This window comes from Lagopus muta, chromosome W (genome assembly GCF_023343835.1).
Source record: "Lagopus muta isolate bLagMut1 chromosome W, bLagMut1 primary, whole genome shotgun sequence".
Lineage (NCBI taxonomy): Eukaryota > Metazoa > Chordata > Aves > Galliformes > Phasianidae > Lagopus > Lagopus muta.
In genome coordinates this window covers 3200746-3214050 of record NC_064471.1, presented here as the reverse complement: position 1 = coordinate 3214050, position 13305 = coordinate 3200746, and the positions used below count along the sequence as shown (strand labels likewise).

Below are 13305 nucleotides of genomic sequence, written 5' to 3'. Positions count from 1 at the left end.
CTAATTTTAAATTTATTTATGGAAAGGTTGTGGTTTGTTTATTAATACTTTCTTTCCTCAAAAGCTACTTTTATTTTTGCACTGCTAGGTTAGATTCTGCAGCATGTTTTAGCTGAGAAACATTTGGAAATATGTGGGGTTTTTTTTGTTTGTTTGGTTTTTTTTTTTGTTTGTTTGTTTGTTTGTTTTTTAATGGAGCGTGACAGGTTTCAAGCACTTAAAGCAAGACAAAAACACTCTTCCATTTTTTGTTCAGGCTTTCAGGAAATTGTACACTTCAGTTATGAAGTTTGTTTACCATAATTACATAGCTATAAGTATACACTAATTTGTGATTTTTGTATAATGCAGTCTGTCTTCTTCACTGCTGCTTGATAACCATCTTACTAAATATGGATTCTAACCTTATGCTTCACTTGTGCCTACATCCTCTGCCAGGTGTCAGTTCTTTTTGAGTTCCTGCAATTGCTGTGGATCAGGTGCAAGAGTTGCTGCCTTATTTTGGGACAAATGATCACCATTTATTCTCTGGTGGTATAAAGCAAACTAAGGCAATGACAGCCTTTATTTGAGAAATAGGCACTATAGGAAAAGATATCAAAGAGGAATTAACTCACCCCTCCCAGTAACAGTTTGGAGAAAGGTACGAGCTGAGGAATGTGACCCTCCCCTGTTCATACCATCACGCCGCAGGAGAGAAGGTTGGGGGAAAAAGGGGACCCACACAGACTCAGATTACAATACTTCCCATGCAGAGACAGAAGGGGTGGCTCTAGACCCTCCCCTCACCCACTCCAGGCACTTACGTAGCTCACCCATTGGTTCAGTCTGTGACCTTGGAATTCCAATACATTCTACACCTTCACAGAATGAACCAATGACTGAGCAGGTAGGGAATGAGCTCCTGCAATTTGGTGACTTAAAATACAGTGTATATCATGACAAATGTACAATACCTGCCGCAATGGAGAATGTCAAGACAATTAAAGGCAATTATTGTCAGTCTTTTACACGGTTCTGTTGCACCAGTACTTGATGTTCTTTCTCAAGGCGTATCTCCTTCAAGGACCAGTAGCAGTTCTGATTCATGCTCACCAGTTCCCAAAAGTTCAGCAGTGTGCCACAGGGTGTCACAATGTTTCCCCATGGACACTGGAGCATGATGGAATGATGTTGCTCCTGCCAGCTGTCCTGTGAACTTAAAACCTCAAGGGGAGTAAAACAGATGTTCAATAGGTACAAGGAGGGGTAGGTCTGCCCTCCACAGTAAGATACAGGCTGCATTTTGGTCTTGAGTCAATACCTGCGCCTGTATCTGGGCACGTCCTGGTCTTTGATGCCACACTCTTTGGCCTGATATCTGTGGCTGAATCACTGTATCAGGTACCAAAAGGGGGGGGGGGGGGGGGGGTGGTCTAATTTGCCACATGGACATAATTAATGTCCCCTTTGTAATGAAAACAGGGGTGTCAACTGCTTCCTCTGCTGGTCGTGTACCAATTACTGAAGGGTTTACTGATCTCCCACCCTCTAACAATCTCCCCCAAGGTGCAAGGAGACCACACCATTTTGGTCCTGCTTGCACCTTCCAAGGCCATTTTACCTTGTGTCTCCCAGGCTCTAGGTCCTCAGGGGCAGGGAGCAGAAGATTATTCATGGTGCCAACTTGTGGCTTGAGCAAGGTGTCCTTGACTGTAATTTGGATCCTAAGCAGGGAGGCCCAAGTTGTCTGTAACATTCTTCAAGCACTGTGTCTGCCATCTCTTGGTCTCTCATTCAAGTCTCGCAGGGTTTCATGGAGCCTCTTGGTCCACTCCTGTAAGGACTGTGAATCTGCCTTCAGAGCAGCCTTCAGGATCCCATTATATCTTTCTGTTAGGCCTGTTCCCGTTGGATTATAGGGCAGGTGAAACCGCCATTCGATGTTGTTGTCTTCAGCCCGCTTCTGCACAGTTGCACCTGTGAAATGCGTACCTTGGTCACTCTCAATGACCTCAGGAGTCCCCTATGACGGCATCAACCAAGTTAGAGCTTTGATGGTATAGGCTTGGTTTGCCTTTGCTACAGGATAGGATTGCATCAATCCACTCGCTGTATCAACACTGGTTAGGACATATCTGGCTCCCTCAGATCAAGGAAGGGGACCTATATAATCGATCTGCCATTGCTGTAATAGGTTGTGTCCTCTAGCGAGATGGGCTGTACTTTCCGGCAGAGGTCTTGGTCTCATTTGTGAGCAAGCATCACAGTCCTGACATGCCTGGACAATGTCTGGTAACTGTATGGGCAGCCCCCATACTTTAGCCGCTGCCCGCATGGTTTTCTGTCCTGCATGTCATAATTTGCAATGCAGCCAGTGGGCTGTGTCTTCTGCTGACGTACTTCCTAACCATCGGACTCGAGCCAGTGTGTCAGCTTCATTGCCTGGGGACTGCAAGGGTTGATGTCCAGAGACGTGGTATGCTTGTACAGTCCTGTGCCTAACCACGTTCCATATATCGACCCACATATCTTTGCCCCAGGTAGGTCGGGCACGGATCATCCAATCCTGAGTGGCCCACTGTGCTATCCAGAGCGTGAGCCCTCGGCAGACTGCCCAACTATCTGTGCAGATGTTCAGTGCGCTGTTGCCAGGCTCTTGAGTTATCACCATCCACACGGCTTGTAGCTCAGCCCACTGGCTACTTTGTCCATCCCCCTCTTCGAACCGTATCGTTTCAGTCAAGGGATGGTATGCGACAGCTCACCACCTACTTGGGTTCCCTCTGCTGGATCTGTGTACCAGGCATCTTCTGGAATAGGGCATTTCCCCTCCTGTACAGGGCTCTTTGGACAAGTAACCACTATTTCCTCAGGTGTCTCACTGTGATATGTTACTGGCCCAGGTATCTTTTGCAGTTCTTCCTTCAGTGGATAAGATGATAGGAGGCTTTTCTAAGATAGGCATCCCAGCGTGCTACCGTTTGTGATTGGGCCACCCCGGTCTTAGGAATGTGAGTTAGGTCTTTTACCCACCCCTGAATCGGTAAAGTTTTTTTAACAATAACCTTTGCTGTCTGAGTTACTGGTTCTACTGCCTGCAATGCAGAATAGGTAGCCAATAACTGCTTTTCAACCATGCTGTCTCTCTCTTCTGCTCCATGCCAAATCTGTGACCAGAACCCGACTGGGATTCGAATGGAACTCTGGTGCTGCCACAGCCCCCAGCCAAACCCTTCTTGGGTTACATGCACATCTAGTACGGCTGGAAGGGTTGGATCAAATATACCCAGCGCCTGGGCCTGTTTAACAGCTATTTTTTTTCTTGCTGGAAGGCTTTTTGTTCCGTTCTACCCCAATCCCATACTTGGCCATTTTTTGTTAATCGGTATAAAGGTTTTAGCAGTTGTGCTAAGTGGGGTATAAAGGATTGCCAGTATCCCGATACACCCAAAAATTCCTGCAACTGCTTCGGTTTTGTGGGAATCGGGAACGCTTGGATCTTATCTATGATTGCACTGGGTAACACCTTAGTCTTACCTGACCAGATAACACCCAGGAATTTAACTGATAGCCCGCCCTGGTCCTTGTACTTTTTGTGGATTTATAGCCCACCCTTTTTCCTGTAAATAAGTAATTAATGATGGTACTGCCTTCTCTAATGCCTCGATTGAGTCAGACGTTAGCATCAAATCATCGATGTAGTGGTACATTTTGACAGTGACAGCTTGTTCCAATTTGCCAAGTCACGCGCTACCAAGTTATGACAAAAAGTAGGTGAATGCACATATCCCTGAGGTAGGACTTGAAAAGTCCACTGCCTGCCCTCCCATGTGAATGCGAACAGGACTTGATATTCCTTAGCAATTGGAATGCTGAAAAATGCATTTGCTAGATCCAGAACGCAGTGATATGTTTCTATTTCTCTACTTAATGTATCCCTGCGGAAGGTGATGTTGGGTACGGCCGCATGGTTTATGGGCGTGACTTTAGATCTCTGTAGTCTACTGTCATTTGCCACGTACCATCTGACTTCCTGACTGGCCATATAGGGGAGTTGTATGGGTTGTGTGCAGGTCTAATGATCCCTACTCTCTCCAGCTCCTGCACAGTCTTGGTAACTTCTTGCCCACCTGGGACTCTATACTGCTTTGTATTTGTGATCTGGCACGGTTGTGGCAAACAAACCAGTTCAATTTTTGCATGACCCCTTATAATTGCCTGCACTGCCCGGGTACTAATACATCTTTCCCTTAATCTGAACTCTCCCACAGTGGTTTGGAGAGTCAGACCTGACAGGATGTCTATTCCCAATATGTACTCTGGAATTGGGGCGATAGACCCCCTGTACTCCCGGGGCGGTAGATGCTCAACTCCCAGTTTCAACCACGTTTGGGTTACGGGGATCATCTGCCCCCTGAACCCACCTATCTTTGCCTTAGTGCCTGAAAATTGGTTTGGGTCACCATATATAATTGATGTTTCTGCCCCAGTACCTACTAGTGCCATAACCTGCTGCACATTTTTTTGCGACCAATGAATCATTAGTTCGACGTAGGGTGTCTGGTCCCCTCTAGAGACCCTAGTCTTGAGGAATTTCGGCTCCTCTGTCACACCATCAGCTCTGCAATCCCTAAGTCTTTTTCCTCTGATGGGTCAACTGTGGCTGCCCAGAACACCTGAGGAGGTTTACATTTTTTCCATGGGACTATGTAGTCTGGGTCCGGATTGATTTGCCTTAGGGGCAGGTCGCTTTAGGTCGTGGTGGTGGATGGATCTCTGACTTTTCAACCATCATTCAGACATTGTACCTGGCCTGTAGGCACACTGTCTCCCCCAGATCTGCCACCAATTGGGCAGCCTGTTGTATTATGGCCTCTGAGGCCACTAGGGGATTCAGTCTGGATACCAAAGCACCATACTGATGTGGTGGAGCTTGCTGCAGGATGAGGTCCCTCATTCCTGCTGAAAATTTCATCAAGTCCAGAGTCTCAAAATCCTCCTCTTAGATTGCCTCCTTTATTCCTAATTCTCCAGTGTAGTTTTTCAAGTCCTCTATAGAGAACCATAGGCCGGTATTTAATGGTTTATCACTCTTATTTGTCCACGTTGCACGGCCTGCAGCTGTTAACCATGTAATTAATGAATGATTTTCTTTATTATGTTGGACGGCTGCATATAGTCTTTGCGTGAGAGCAGGATGAGTGGTAATGGATGCCAGTTTTGAAATTTCTGGTACATTCACCACAACACTTTTTGCCCCCGTGACATATAATCGGAGCAGCCACACTGGCACTCTCTTTCAGTTTTTGTCTAAACCGCTGAACTAAATCCATTAATTCAGCTGCCATGTATGGGCCAGCTGTTACATGTAGCATGCTCTCTGCAGGGGGCCAGTGGTCGGGGGCACCCCTGCTGGTCTATCCTGCGTTTGGTTTTTTTTGTTTGTTTGTTTTTGAGTTACAATCAGTCGGATCTCAAAGGGATCTATCTCTAATCAAGCCTCAAGATCCAACCTTTTAGTGCTTTCATTTACAGAATCCAGTTTCTGTGGATTCTCTTGTACAGGGTCCCCGGTAATTTCTAGATTTTTTCAGAATTCTAGATTTTTAGTCCAGACTTTTTGTAAAGGAATGATAGCATTAGGTTTTTTTCCCCTGAAAATTGCACCCTGTCTTTCCAGTTCTTCAATACAGTCACGCAGTAGTTGATTTTCATCAGTGAGAGCTGCTTCAGTTATATTTAGCCAGTTCAAGGCCATCAGCAGTGGCCACACCACCGTGGAGGCAGCTAACTGTCGTTCTTGAATAGTAAGTTTTTGTTAACACTGTTGAAATACTCAGTCAGGTGGGATGGGGACTCCTGGACATTTCCTCCGTCCCACAGGGGGCCCCATTTTTCAACGGTACAAGCAATCACATGATATGTGGATCCTAGGAATCCTGGGATGTGCCCTGGCAAAACTTCACTCATAGGGCTAGTCTTTTCCCATGCAAACCATCCTGTATAATCAATGGATATCAAGATATTACAATCACAAAATAAACAAGAGAGTTAGGTGAAGTGGACTACGATAACAAGAGAGAATAAATGGAAGGCTTACCCTTACGCTGGGCTCACCCACAAAACAACAGAAAGAGGGATCTCCAGACAAGATCCTTCCCCAATGGTAGACAGCTCTTCAATAGGTCTAGGAGAGATGGAGCCTGGCTCCACCCCTTCTGGCAACACAGGTGAATTGCCTTCACCTGTGCTCCTCTGGCTGACTCATGGCTCACCTCAGGTGATTAATCAGAGGTTCAGGCCCTGACTCAGCAGCTACCATAAACTCCACCCCTTCACGGCATGAACCAATGATCAGGTTGACTGAAGGGTAAGCTTTCCCTAATACAGAGATCCGGTATATCACAACACTTATAGAATTTTATCACGACGTGTGTTGGTACAATTCAAGACGAGTGATGATCAGTGGATGTCCATACTCTTCTATGGGCCAGTGCTCGATGATGTGACTGGAGGCATGAGGTCCTGAGGTGCAGGTCTGCTCTATGTTTCATCAGTCCCATGCAGACCATCACCGGGTGTTGTATGTGATCTGACAGCAACACTGGAACGCCTGATGGCATTTCATTCCTTCCGGTGGTCCTGAAGGCTCACAGACTCACAGGGAGTAATACAGATGTTTCACAGGTACCAGGAGGGGAAGGTCTGCTCTCCAGGGCAAGATACAGGCCTCATTTCTATCCTGGGTCAACACTTCCCCTTGTACTGGGGCACATCCTGGCCGCCTGTACCACACCTTTACTACACCGGATATCTGCGGCTGCATAATGATATCAGGCACCAAAGGAGGTGTCCTGATCTGCCACAGGGACACGATGGGGGTCCCTTTAGCAATGAAAATTGGAGTGTTGACCACAATATCAGTAGGCCATGTACCTATTACTGGAGGGACTACTGAGCCTCCTGCCTCCAACAATCTCCCCCAAGGTGCAAGTAGGCCACACCACTTGGGTCCTACCTGCACCTTCCAGGGCCATTTTATTTTATGGGTACCCGGATCTAAATTCTCAGGGGCAGGGAGCAGAAGATTATTTTCATTACCAATCTGGGGTCTTACCTGATGATCAGTGCCCGTAATTTGTATCCTAAGCGGGGTGGCCCATGTCGTCTGCAACATTCTCAGGGAGCTGGGTCTGCCGTCTCGAGGTCTTTCATTCAGGTCCCGCAGGGTTCCAAACAGTCTTTTCGTCCAACCCTGCAGGGACTGGGAGTCTGTCTTCAGGGCAGCCTTAAGAATACCGTTATAACGTTTGATGAGGCCTGCCCCTGTTGGATTTTATGGCAGGTGGAATCGCCATTTGATGTTATTTTCTTCTGCCCAGCGCTGTATCACTGCACCAGTAAAATGAGTCCCTTGGTCGCTCTCGATGATTTTAGGTGTCCCGTAGGCAGACATCAGTTTAGAGAGTGCCTTGATGGTATATGCCTGGTTTGCTTTCGGTACTGGATAGGCCTGCAGTAGCCCACTTGCAGTGTCGACACAGGTCAGGGCATATCTTGCCCCTTCAGAGCAACCATCTCGGTCTCATCTTGGAGCAAACGTCACAAGGGTGATGAAGACAGACTGCTCCTTTGGCTGAGATAGGCAACCCATCATGCCACTGTTTGTGCTTGGGCCACCCCTGTCTTAGGAAGGTCGGTCAGATCTTTCACCCACCCCTGAACCGGCAGAGTGATCTTGACTATAACTTCAGCTCTTAGAGTTATCGGCTCTACTGCCTGTAATGCCAAATAGGCAGCCAATAACTGTTTTTCAATCATACTATATCTTTCTTCTGCTCTGTGCCAAACCTGAGACCAGAAACCAATGGGGGTCCGAACAGAGCTCTAGCGTTACCACTGGCCCCAACCGAAGCCATCTTGAGTAACATGAACGTCCAACTCAGCTGGGAGGGGAGGATCAAATATACCCAATGCCTGAGCTTGTTTAACTGCCAGTTTTGCTTGTAGTAAAGCATCCTGTTTGGTTTTCCCCCAGTCCCATAGCTGCCCCTTTTTTGTGAGTCTGTATAGTGGCCTTAGCAGCTGTGCTAGGTGAGGTATAAAGGAACGCCAGTAAACCAATGTACCTAGAAACTCTTGCAGCTGCTTTGATGTTGGAGGGACTGGGAATGCCTGAACATTGACAGCACTGGGTAGCACCTTGTTCTTTTCTGACCAAACCACCTCCTGGAATTTTACGGACAGGCCTAGACCTTGCACCTTTTGGGGATTTATAGCCCATCCCCTCTGTTGTAAATAGGCAGTTAATGAATCTGCTGCCTGTCCTACTGCCTCCAGTGAGTCGGATGTCAACAGGAGATCATCAATATAATGATATAGGTTAACATCATCAGGTTTTGTCCAATCAGCCACATCACGTGCCACTACATTGTGACAATACGTTGGTGAATGCACGTACCCCTGTGGCAGGACCTGAAAGCTCCACTTCCTGCCTCCCCACATAAACGCAAACTGATCTTGCGATTCCTCAGCAATTGGGATAGTGAAGAATGCATTTGCTAGATCTAGGACACAAGGATAGGTTTTTATCTCCCTACTCAATGTGTCCATTAGAGACGCAATATTGGGTACGGCTGCATGAATAGGCGGTGTGATCTTACTTAGTTCTCTATAATCCACTGTCACTCTCCATGTGCACTCCGACTTTCGCACTGGCCACATGGGGGAATTATATGGGCTGCGTGCAGGTCTTATAATGCCCACTTTTTCTAATTCCTGCACCATTCTCGATATTTCATCTTGCTCACCCAGGAGACTATACTGTCCGACGTTAGTAATCCGGCACGGTTTCAGCAGGCAAACAGGCCCATGTTTCACATGGCCTCTTAGTATTGCCTGCACTGCCCAGATACTGATACATCTCTGTCGAAGTCTGAACTCTCCCTCAGTTGTCTGCAGAGCTAGACCCCATAGAATATCTATGCCCAGGATGTATTCTTGGACTGGGGCAACAGACACCTTGTACTCCCGGGGTGGGAGACGCCCAACCCCCAATTTTAACCATGTTTGCGTGACAGGAATAGTCTGTCCCCCAAAACCACCAATCATTACTCTGTCCCCATCAAATTTCCTCAGATCTCCATAGATAATTGATGATTCGGTTCCGGTGTCTACCAGTGCCATAACTCTCTGAATATATTTTTTGGGACCAATAAATCGTTAATTCTACATAGGGCCTCCGGTCCCGTCTGGAGGCCCTAGGGGGACTAACATCCCTTGTCACGCCATGAATTGTTGTATGGCCAATTCTTCTGCTTTGAATGGCTCAGGTATTGTGGCCCGAGACACCTGAGGTGGCTTTTTTTTTTCCTATTTGGAACAATAAAATCTTATTGGTTCCATGTTCTTGTTGGTACCCTCTCTATAACCCTCACCCTTGTTTTCTTAGGGTTGTTCTGGAATTTTTGATTGTCCTTTAGTTGTCTCCAGAGCTGGAGAAGGACACGGTTGCGCTGGCGGTCAATGTTAGCAAATAGGACCCCAGCCCAAATTAAATCATTAAACATTTGTTTTCGGGAAACCCTTACAGGTCCCGATGGAGGAGCCGGCATTTTGGTTTTATTTACCGGCAGGACCTCTGCTTCTTCCAATAACCGAATCTTGGGCCTAGTCTGCAGGCATTCTGTTTCTCCCAAGTTAGCAACTAACTGGGCAGCCTGCTGGACTACTGCTTCTGACGCTACAAGGGGATTTAATATGGAGACTAGGGTGCCGTACAGATGTGAGGGAGCTTACTATATAATTAAATCTCTCATCCCTGCTGAAAATTTAACCATATCAGGGCCATCAAATGTGTCTTCATAGATAGCCTCTCTTACACCCAGTTCACAGACATAATTCTGGAGGTCCTCCATGGAGGACCATATCTCTGTATGTAAAGGTATGTCCGATTTATTCGGCCATACCATACAGCAGGCCGCCATTAACCGTATTAACAAAGAATGATTTTTATCACGATATTGATTACCCACATACAACCTCTGTCTGAGAGCAGGATGGACAGTCATAGTGGCCAACTTGGCTATTTCTGGGACATTCACCAAGACACTTTCTGCCCCAGAATCCCACAGTCTTAATAACCAAGCCGGCACACTTTCTCCAGGCTTCTGCCAAAATCGCTGTACTAAGTCCATCAATTCTGTTGCCGTGTATGGCCGGGCCGTTACATTTAAATGAGTCTGGGCCACTGATCATGCAGCACCCCTGCCGGTCTGTCCTGTACTTTTTTTGTTTTCTGGGTTACGACAGGACAGACTTCTAGTGAATTGGTCAGAATTGGATATTCAAGGTCTGATTTGGATTTGTTCTTTTCCTGATCAATGAAGTCTGTTGATTCAGGAGCCTGGTCATCATTTATTGAAATGTTACGAACTTGGCCTACTGGAGGATGCAGAATTGGCTTCTTCCCCGTTTAAATGCCAAGTTCATACTCCAGTTTTTCAATGCAATCTTTCAAAAGCTGATTTTCATTTTCTAAACTATTATTTCTTATATCCGCATAATTTAAGGCACTTAATAGTGGCCATGCCACCATGGAGGCAGCCAGTGGTCTTTCTTTAGTGATGAGCACATCCTTGCCACGTCCTTGAAAATAGTCCGCCATGCGATATGGGGAGATATTGCCCATAACGCATAAGGAACCCCATTTTTCAATGATAGCAGCTAACTCATAATAGGGCGATCCCTCAAACCCTAGGATCTGCCCTGGAATCGTTTTCTCTAAGGGAGTATTGTTCTCCTCCTAGACTCATTTATAGAAATTCCAAAGAAAAGACATGATGTTAATTTTAGTGTATTTGGCCTGCCCTGGCTCACTAAGTGTATAATCAATGGATATTAAGATATTACAATCACAAAATAAACAAGAGAGAATAAATGGAAGGCTTACCCTTACACTAGGCTCACCTACAAAACACTAGAAGGATGGATCTCCAGAAGAGATCCTTCCCCACTGGTAGCCAGCTCTTAAATAGGTCTAGGAGAGGTGGAGCCTGGCTCCCCCCCTACTGGCAGCACAGGCGAATTGCTTTCACCTGTGTTCCTCTGGCTGACTCATGGCTCGCCTCAGGTGATCAATCAGGATGTGACTCAGTAGTTCCCTTACACCATCCCATGATATTGTTCAAAAATACCATGGTAATTACTTTAGGAGGTTTATAATTGGGTACCTTTAAAGATATTTGGTTGCCTGGTTTGTCAAAGTGTAGAACAAACAAAGGCAATGATAGAGCCTTTGTTTGAGAAATAGGTGCTATAGGAAAAGATATCAAAGAGGATTTGATTTATTCCTCCCAGTATAAGTTTGGAGAAAGGGATGAGCTGAGGAACGTGATCCTCCCCCATTCGTACCATTGTGCCGCAGCAGAGAAGGACAGGGGAAAAGGGGGACCCGTACAGACTCAGATGGCACGGGAAGTATTGCGGAGACATAAGGGGTGGCTCTAGACCCCCTTTCTGCCCACTCCAGACACTCATGTAGTCCTGTAGCTCACCCATTGGTTCAGGATGTGATCCTGGAATTCCACTATAGGTGGTATGTTGCCCCTGTGCTAGGTAGTAGCTCCTTTTTCTTTGCCAGGGTTTCAATCATGAACAAAGAAAATACTCAGAATTTTTACCAGTCTCATGGCAAATTGCCTAGAAAGCTGTTATCATGAAGAAATATGATTCTTATTTTTGGTCATATTTTTGTCGTTGCTTTTAAGTTTGTACTATGTGTACAAGTTGATATGCTCAGGGATTTTTCTAGTTATAGCTGTTCGGTTTTGTTTGACTGCAGGAGGAATTTTCCTCTACAGTTCCTATGGGAATATTTCTGTTAGCAATATGTCCAATACCTCCTAAATATGTTGTTCATATTTGAGAAGCTGCATTTATGCAAAAGCCTGGCATTTACGTATAAGATATGATATCTACAGTACAGTGCTTCATCTAAGGTATTAATATGCTTCTTTGTAAACAGTAAGGTGTATATGACATGTTCTTTCTGAGCTTTGGAGCCAGTAGTGTGATCGAAACTTTATTCCAGGGAAGTGGTGGAGATGGTTTTCTGGAAGATTTTGACAAAATTTATACAATTGCTACACTTGCTTAAGGCAATTTTCAAGTCCTTTTTTAATGTTCTTTTTTATCGGCTCATGAAAAATATTGCTAAAAATAATCATGTTAAAAGTGTATCATTTTGTGGGGCTGCCTTACTAGTTGTCCAGGGCTGTATGCAAGCAATGGGTTGGACATGTATGATAATAGGCCTTTTGCCTCCATACCAGAGTTCTTTTCAGAGCTCTGTTTTTGTCTTTAACTGTGATTAACTGGATTATATGGTCTTTTCATCATGATAGAGAGGTACAAAGTTTGGAAAAAGTTATTTTTGTCCTCTGTGTGGAAGGACAAGATTACATCTTCCTACTTTTTTTTTCATCAAGGAAGTCTCTGTTGGTTAATTTTGCAAGTAACTTATCTGTATCAGTTCATGAAAGGACTAAATGGAGATTTTGAAGATTAAGACATTCCACACTAAAAGTTTCATTCTACTGCGCCTATTATGTTTAATAGCTTCAGAACAAAGCATAAGTCTCTGGAACATGTAATGCCTCAGGTCTTCATTTCCCATTGTCCCCAACCTCATAATGACCTCTATGTCCTCATCATAATATACAAGTTGTCAATCAGTACTAGATCGTATCTTCTGTATCACAGGTATATCACAGCTATTGTTTGTGAAGACTTGGATTATCTGAGTAGGAAAAAAAAAAAGAACAACCATAGTATGGGTGATTGAAAAGGATTAATACAGAAAGAGACTATCTTTTTCCATAACAATCATCAAGAAATTTACCATCCTGTTCTGAGGTACATCAGGACATTTTGATGATCTAGTTTCTTTAGAAAGTCAATAAAACTTGGCACACACATCCTTCTCTTCTAATCACTGTTAGTAGTCGTATTTCCTTTAGTACTTGGTGCTCTTAAACACTTCTGAAAAAAGCAGAGGTCTGTGTTCTGAATCCATTTTGTTTACTTAACTGAAGTTATACTTAGTTAACATTCTGAAGATAACTATTCTAGGAAAGTGCAACAAATCCTGTTGATTTTTAAAAACATGTTTCAGTAATTTCTGTGCTCCTCAGGCATCTTTTCTCTTTTGGAGGAGGGTGGAAGAAATTTCCTTTTGCTAACCTCAGTTCTCTTCATTAACTTGTGCTTTGCAGCTCTTTGGATAGAAATGGGTTATTTTTGTGTATAGACAAGTACTTCCAA

General features: G+C 45.0%; 2 protein-coding genes across 9 annotated transcripts in view; one reads left to right on the top strand and one right to left on the bottom strand.

The window, feature by feature from the left end:
• The window catches only part of LOC125686405 (uncharacterized), a 354680-nt gene that overhangs the window by 183012 nt on the left and 158363 nt on the right, over positions 1 to 13305 (bottom strand). The window lies entirely within an intron of this gene.
• LOC125686395 (nipped-B-like protein) overlaps positions 1 to 13305 on the top strand; it is a 254045-nt gene that overhangs the window by 145004 nt on the left and 95736 nt on the right. The gene's annotated exons all lie outside the window — the stretch shown is intronic.